This window comes from Petaurus breviceps, unplaced genomic scaffold (assembly GCF_028583685.1).
Source record: "Petaurus breviceps papuanus isolate PSGF00001 unplaced genomic scaffold, PetGlider_PUasm1.0 183, whole genome shotgun sequence".
Lineage (NCBI taxonomy): Eukaryota > Metazoa > Chordata > Mammalia > Diprotodontia > Petauridae > Petaurus > Petaurus breviceps.
The window spans coordinates 10,819,716-10,827,950 of record NW_027185791.1 but is presented as its reverse complement, the minus strand read 5'-3'; the positions used below and the strand labels follow the sequence as shown (position 1 = coordinate 10,827,950).

Here is an 8,235-nt window from a genome sequence, read left to right as displayed (position 1 = left end):
TGAACTGATGAGGATTCCAGCAATGTACATGAATGTCATTGTGGCTTTGTTAAGCTTTGTCTTCCCAGGAACAGGAACTGTGAAGGAGTTGAGGTGGACCAGACTGTGTGAGCTTCAGTATGGAAGAGGAACCATGGAAGCTGAGAGCCTGTCTCTAGTCAAGATGAAAAAAAATCTCTCCTTGGGTATTTAATGCAAACTGAGAATATCATGATTTACTGTGGCCAAGATGTAGAAAACTTTGACCTTTACATTTAGATGATTGAGTTAAGGACTTCTCCAATTAAGAAGAAAGAAAACTTTTTGATTGAAGTTATTAAGGCAATGTGACCTAAGGGTGGAGAATTTACCTTTGTACTTTGTGATTGAATTAGGGATTTACTAAATGATTGAGTTGATTAATGAATATCTTTTGCTTAAAACTATGTGACTACTTTGGTGAAAACAATGTGGCCACTTAAATGATAAGCTGTTAAGTCTTAACATTGTGAATGCTGTACTTTTATTCTGTGAATTTTTTGTCTTAGTTTGTTACTGAATAAATCGTTTGCTCTTCTGTGTAATCAGAATATTGAAGATGTTCACTGCAGCAGTCCTCTGGAAAGTTGCTTATGCTTGGCTTTATGATAACATCCCTTACTAATATGAAGTGGACATGATAAATAGATTTAAGTAATTAGATCTGGTAGAGATAGTGCTTGGAGAACTCTGGATAGATGTTTGAAATATTATACAGGAGGCAGCAGCAACAACAAAATCCTTCCAAAGAAAAAGAAGAGCAAGAAAGAAAAATGGTTGTTTGCTAAAGCTTTACAAATATCTGAGGAAAAAAGGAAAGTGAAGGGTGGAGAAGAAAAGGAAAGAAATACCCAACTGAAAGCAGAATTCCATAGAATATCAAGGAGAGATGCTATTTTTTATTTAAATGAGCAATATAAAGTGATAGGAGAAAATATCAGAATAGTTAAAGACATTATTTGTCTTCAGGAAAATAAATAGATTCTTTTTTTTGTTTTTTTTAATATATTTATTTTGAACTGAAATACAAAAGACCAAAAGAGCATTTCCATGAATAGAAGACATTACAAAAAATAGAATTCAATATGAAACCATGAATTTCCAGTTTGCAAAATTAGCTTAAATATGTAGTAATTACTGCACATAATTTTCAAGGATATTCTCCTTTTCTGTGCATTCTAAATTTGCTTTTTTTTTATCTCTGCTGTGCATTTTTTTCTGCCTCCCTCCAGACTCCACCACAGTGAAGGCCACCATTAGACACAGATATGTATATTTGTATATACACACACTTTTGTAAAACCATACTATATATACTTGTATTTATCAGTTCTTTCTCTGAATGTGAATAGCATCTTCCAAGCCCTTCACAGTTTCTGTTTCTAGTAAGACAAAGCTTAACAGAACTACCATATTTACATACATTACTAGCACTATTATTTCAATTCACTCTGTCTAGAAATAGCTTTGTAGCCAGTTTGAGTATTTATAAAACTCAAGATGACTTAGTTCTTCCAAGTTGTTCTTAGAACAATATTGCTTTTAGAGTGTACAACATTCTTGTGGTCCTGCACATTTCAGTCTTCATTATTTCGTGTAAGTCTTTGCATGATTTTTTACTCCTAAAAATCAACCATCTCCCCATTTCTTATACCATAGTAGTATTCTATAAAGCCAAACATGAGCAGCTCTCCTGAGGACTGTTGCTGTGAATAATTTTAATGATCTAATTGCCTAGTATAGTGAACTCTCTGTTTATTCAGCAATAAACACAAGCAAAACATTCAAGAAACTAAAGCACAACATTTACAACAATATAACATAGCAACGTATTACTAAGGTGGTCACAGAGTCTTAGACAAAGCATAGTAAGTCAGTTTCCTCAATCAATATAGAGAACCCAACTCAAGTCTTCTTTCATCTTGACTCCAGGCTGGCTTCTAATCACCCGTAAGTCAATAAACCTTTAGGGGTAGTGGAAAATACAAAGGCCATCCACCCCTAAATCACTGTAAGTCACAATTTCCTCAGTCACTACTGAGTACCCAAATAAAGTTCTCTTTCATTTTGATTCAAGACTGGCTTCCAAACCCAATGGCTCCCCATCTGACTGCTTACTGCTCTCAGATCTTGCCTGAATTCCCAGGTGGGCATCTTTCCCAGCTTTTGCCTGAACTCACATGTAGGCAACTCTCTGCTCCTGTTTCATATGGACTGCTTCACTCTAAACTCTTCACAGTTTCTGTTTCTAGGAAGACAAAGCTTAACAGAAATATAATATTTACACACATTGCTGGCACTATCATCTCAATTCTGTCTTTCTGCCTGACAAAGTAGCACAAACCAAAAGAGAAAACTTCTGTCTGATAAGTCAAACACAAATAAGCAGTAAAGCCCCAGGACTTCAGTAGAAAGAGGTAAAACCCTGTTTCAGGACTTCTGTAAATTGCAGTTAAGTCCTCTTTCTTGACTTCTGTCTAAGAAAAACACACAGAATGCTCCTGTCCGACAAAGTAACACAAATCAACAGTGTGCTTCTCTCTGACAAAGTAGAATAGAAAAATAATAGAAGAAAAAAGGACAATGATAAATTCTGGAGATGTGGGGAAACTGGGACACCAATGCACTGGTGGTAGAGTTCTGAACTGATCCAACCATTCTAGAGAGAAATTTGGAACTATGCACAAAAAGCAACTGAACTGCTCATATTTCTTGATCCAGCAGTATCACTTCCAGCTCTGTATCTCAGAGATCATAATAAAAGGAAAAGGACCGATATGTCCAAAATATTTTTGTTTTTGGCAAAGTATTGGAAATTGAGGGGATGCCCATCAATTGGGAATGACTGAAAAAACTGTGCTATATGAATGTAATGGAATAATGCAGTGTAATAAGAAATGATGAACAGGCAGATTTCAGAAAAAAAAAAAACTTGTGAAGACTTGTATAAACTGATGAAAAGTGAAATGAAGAAAAACAAGAGAATGTTGTACACAGTATCAACAACATTGTGTGATGTTCAGCTATGAATGATACAGATCTCAGCAAAACAATTATCTAAGACAAGTACAAAAGACTCATGAAGGAAAATGACATCTAAATCCAAATAAACTACTGATGGACTCAAGGCAGATCAAACCACATTTCTTCACATATTTCATTCTTACTTATACTTTTTAAATCTGTTTCTTTTTCACAACTCTGAAGAATATGGCAATATTTTTACACAAGGGCAAATCTATAAACTCTATAAAATTGCCTACCATTTTTAGAAGAGGAAGGGTGAGGGAGATAGGGATAAACATCTGCAACTCCAAATCTTGTAAAATTGAATGCTAAATATTTCCTTGACACATAACTGGGGAAAATAAAATACTATTGTTTTTTGTTTGATTGTTGTTTTTTTTTTTTACTTTTTGAAGGGGAGATGGTAGGTCAATTGGGGTTGTGACTTACCCAAGGCCACATGGATCGTTATTTTATGTTAAGTATTTGAGGTCATATTTGAACTCAGGTCCTCCTGACTCCAGGGCGAGTGCTCTATTCACTGCACCACATAGCCACCGCAAAAATATTATTTAAGAAAAAGAAACTAAATGATTTTATCTCAAAGAACAAGTTGCCAAAAGAACAAATAAAAAATGGATAGATAGATAGATAAGTTTTCTTAGAAGGAATGGCAATGTGGCAAGATATTAAAATTTCTGGGATACAAACAAAGCAGTATGTAGGAGAAAATTTATGCCACTAAACACAAAAAACAATAAAATGTAGAAAGAAAAAAATAATTGAGAATATAATAAAAAAACCAAAAATGACAAAATAAAAATCCTCAAAGAAAGACTAAAGTGGAAATTCTGAAAATCAAATGATAAATTAATGACATTGAAATTTAAAAAGAAACAAATAAAACACTGATGTATTAAATAAAACTAAGCTGTTACAAATAATAAAATTGATAAATCCCTTCACAATTTGACTCTAAAAAAATTGTAATTATGAAAAAAATAAGAGGGTAAGTATACGACTGATGAAGATAAAATTAAAGCAATTGTTAGAAGTTGTTTTTGTATAACTGAATCTAAGTGAAATGGATGAATGTGTGTGTGTGTGTGTGTAATTAAGGTGTGAAAGGAATATATTGGGAGAAGGAGAAAGGGAGTGATAGAATAAAAAATTATCTCACATAAAAGAGGCAAGAAAAAGCTTTTAAAATTGAGGGGAAGAAGGGAGAGGAAATGAGTGAACATCACTCTCATTGAATTTGGCTTAAGGAGAGAATAACAGAAACACTCAATTGAATATCTTACCCTAGAGGAAAGTAGGGGGAATCTGATAAGAGGTGGGGATGATAGAAGGAAGGGCAGATTGGGGGAGAGGATAGTAAGAAGCAAAGATGTTGGAAAAGGGAAAGGGTCAGAGGAGAGAAAATAATAAATGGGGGGCAGGATAGGATGGAGGGAAATATTGATAATCTTTCACAATATCACTATTATGGAAGTGTTTTTTCATAACTACACATGTATAACCTATATTGAATTGTTTGCCTTCTAAATGAGGGTGGGTAGGGAGGGAAGATAGGAGAAAATTTGGAACTCAAAGTTTTAAAAATACATGTTAAAAATTACTTTTACATGCAACTGGGAAAGAAGATGTACAGGTGATGGGATATAGAAATATATCTTGCCCCACACAAAAGTGAGGGGTAGGGGGTTGGGAAGAGGATGATAGAAGGGAGGGCAGATTCAGGGAAGAGAAAATCAGAATGCATGCCATCTTGGGGTGGGGCAGAGGAGAGATGAGGAGAAAATTTGGAGCTCAAAATCTTGTGGAAACAAATTTTGAAGACTAAAATAAATTAATTAATTAAAAGAGAAAAATAAAGTTAAAATTAAATGGGGGGGATAAAATGAAAAAATCATAAATGTTCTCCCTAGGGAAAAAATTCCTAGGACTAGATGGATTGAAAATGAATTCTACCAAACATTTAAGGAACAATTAATCACAATACTATATGTATATATATTGAAAAACATAGATAAAGGAAGTCTTAACAAATTCTATTTATGACTCAGATACAATTTTCATACTTATACCAGGGAAAGGAAAAAAAAACAGAGAAAGAAAACAAAAGAACAAATTTCTTAAAGAATACTTATGCAAAATATGTTAAATAAAATACAAACAAATTGATTATAAATAGATATTAGTAAATTACATAATAAATATCACAAAGATCATAAAAAATGAGGGGGTAGGATTTATATCAGGAAAATTATAAGTATAGTTGACCATATCAATAAAAAATCAAATGATTATATGTATTGTTGTAGAAGAGACATTTGACAAAATCCAGTACCCATTCTTCTTATAAACAAAACAAAAACACTAGAGAGAGTAAGAATAATAGGAGACTGTCTTAAAATGATATGTAATTTCTATCTAAAATCAAGGGTAAGCAGTATCTGTAAGGAAGATTATTTTAAAACCTTCCAAATGTGATCAGGGGAGAAGCAAGGATGTTCATTATCGCCACTGTTATTGAATATTGTATTAGAAAGCTGTAGATCTTTTTTTACCTAGATAGTTGTAGCAATATGACAAGAAAAAGAACTTGAGGGAAAACTAGCACTCTTTGCTGATAATATGTTTTGTTTTGTTTTTTGTCAGTCAACAAGCATTTATTAAGCACCCACTATGTGCCAGGAACCAGGTCGAGTACTGAAGATGCAAAAAAAGGCAAAAACAGTGCCTGCTCTAACGGAGCTCACAGTCTAATGGGGATGACAATATGCAAAGATTGATGGACAACTATGTAGAATGGCTGCTAGAGTTAAGAGATTGGGATTTGAGGACACAGGGGAGGGGAGACTGAGAGGGAAGGAGGATGAGCAAGTTCTACAGGGTAAGATCCAGGAGATCTGGATGGGGAGAACAAGCACAGAAATCCTCAGCTGAACTCTTTGGCTAGGGCTGCCCCAGGGTGAGAGCGAAGCTGAAGGTGCTCCCAGGAGTGGGGCTGCTGTGGAAGAAGTTGCTCCTCCTGCCTCTCTTCGGTGGCTTGAGCCCACCTTTGATAACCGCACAAGTGCATATTCCAGGGACACTTTTTGTCATCCTTGGGCTGTCCCCAAATTCCCTTCTGGAACATCAGAGCTCCCTTGATAGTTCTGTCATTTTCCACATAATTACAGAACAGGAAGAGATTTCAATGATCAATCATCTAGTCCAACCTCCCTCATTTTACAGATGAAAAACTGAGGCTCCAAAAGAGGAAGTGACTTGCCCCTGGTCGCACAATTAATTGGCTGATTGCAAGAGGCAGCACTTTGGTCTCCTGAGTCTCCAGTTAATTTCTTTGTTCATTATCCCTTGTCATTTCTTCTCTCATCCCAGAGACAGAAGTTCCCTGCCATAGACTTTGAGGTCCCTGGCTGGGATGGAGTGGGTCCCCCAGGAGTTAAATGAACTAGTCTTCAGTTTATCAGAAGCTCAGAATCTGGTTACTCTTGCTGCACCCCAAGGATGTTCATCATGGTGACTGGTATCTGAGGCCTCATCAGGGCTCCAAAAAACAGTAGATGATTCCAGGCCCGATGCTCATTACGACGGTCAGGGCAAGAAAGAAGACACCAGCACCCCGGACATTGTGACTTTCTGCCCTCTGAAAGGTGGGGTCTCAGCAGGGATCAAGCTGGTCACATTCAGCACGTAGCCCAGAGTCCAACCAATGTCTGTGCCTGCAACAGGAGCTGAAGTGGGTGTGGCTCCATGTGTCATTAGCAAATGTAACCGTTAGTCAGGAGGATGAGGATGTACATAGCATTAGTGCAGCACCTGTATAGACATTGTTTCTGCTCAGGGTAGCTGGCCTGCCCCTGTGTCCAGGGCCTTTGGCAGAAGGCCCAAATGGTCCTATTCACAGTGTACAAGAACTGGCCGCCTGTGAGGTTCAAGAAGTGGAAAGTGTAATAGAGTCCAGAAAATGCACAGAACTGGCCATGATTCTGAGGCTGGCAGATGCCATCAAAGGCATAGTCTTCCTGGCCCTGACAGGTAGAGAAGTTGAAGAGACTATAGACAGCAGGGTAACAAGCTTCTGGGTTTCCTGTCCCCTCCACCCTAGGGCTCTGCATGGGTGGAGAGGGTTGGGTGTTCTGGACACAAGGTGTGTCATGCAAGTCAGCCAGAGACAGCGTTTCCTCATTTCCACCATGGTAGCATGGGTTCCAGACCACTTGGTAAAGTCTATTTTGCACCAAACGTGCCAGGAGCCATTTCTGCAACTGGTTCTGCCCATAGCACAGGTAGCTATGTGCGTAAACACTGTAGTCATGTCCGTAGAGGTGGAAGGTGGTCTTGGTGCTTGGGTCAGTGATAGGGCCAAGTGGAAGGAAGGAGAACTGTGCTGAAGCTCCACCTAGGTCTAGAGCTCCCACCGTCTCAGCCATAGGAGGTTGGATCCACTCCCCTGCAAAGGTGTACTTCACCAGAGTCTCCAGGATGTAGTTAATGGTGATCCAGCTAAAGGATCCTTCATCATTCCCTGTCAGGATTTGGGCTCCATGGAAATTGACAGGGAACTGACCCAGGACCTTCATGATTTCTTCAAAGATCTGATCTGCTTGGAAACTATTCTTCTCTCTCAGAAGCCTCATCCCTGCTGTGGCCCCAAGGAAAGTGGGAGTCTTCTGATGCTTGTCTTCTGGGATCAGGGCCATCACCTTCTGCATACAAGACCTCAGGCTCTCCCCAGCATTCACTGGGTCATTGGCATAATGAGAAATCCCAGACCCTTGGTATTTGGAAACCCAAAGATGTCTGAGCCATCCACAATAAAGAGGATGAGGTCAATCACTCCTGATACTATTGTGGCTCCCAGGAGGACAATGAAGACTAAATCTCTCTGGATGTGCCCCATGTTCACCCGGAATCTGGATAAAGCTGTGTGGGAGAGATCAGAGGGTTTCACAGGAGCTTGGAGCAGAGCATGTTTGCCAGTCAGGGCACCAGGTCTGGCCTGATAATATGTTGGTATGCTTAGAGAACTCTAATGAATCAACTAAAAACTTGTTAAAACCATTAACAACTTCAAACAAGTTGCAGGATATAAAATAAACAAATCAGTATTTCTATAAAATACTAGCAAAACCAAGCATGAAAATATAGCAAGAAAAATTCCATTTAAAATGCTTTTTTTTGTTTTTGCTTGGTAAT

At 37.8% G+C, this 8,235-nt stretch overlaps 1 pseudogene; it reads right to left on the bottom strand.

Annotated features, from left to right (window-relative positions):
* Positions 1 to 6,577: 6,577 nt before the first annotated feature.
* On the bottom strand, positions 6,578 to 7,939 carry LOC138160923 (ectonucleoside triphosphate diphosphohydrolase 8 pseudogene; annotated as a pseudogene).
* Positions 7,940 to 8,235: the final 296 nt, after the last annotated feature.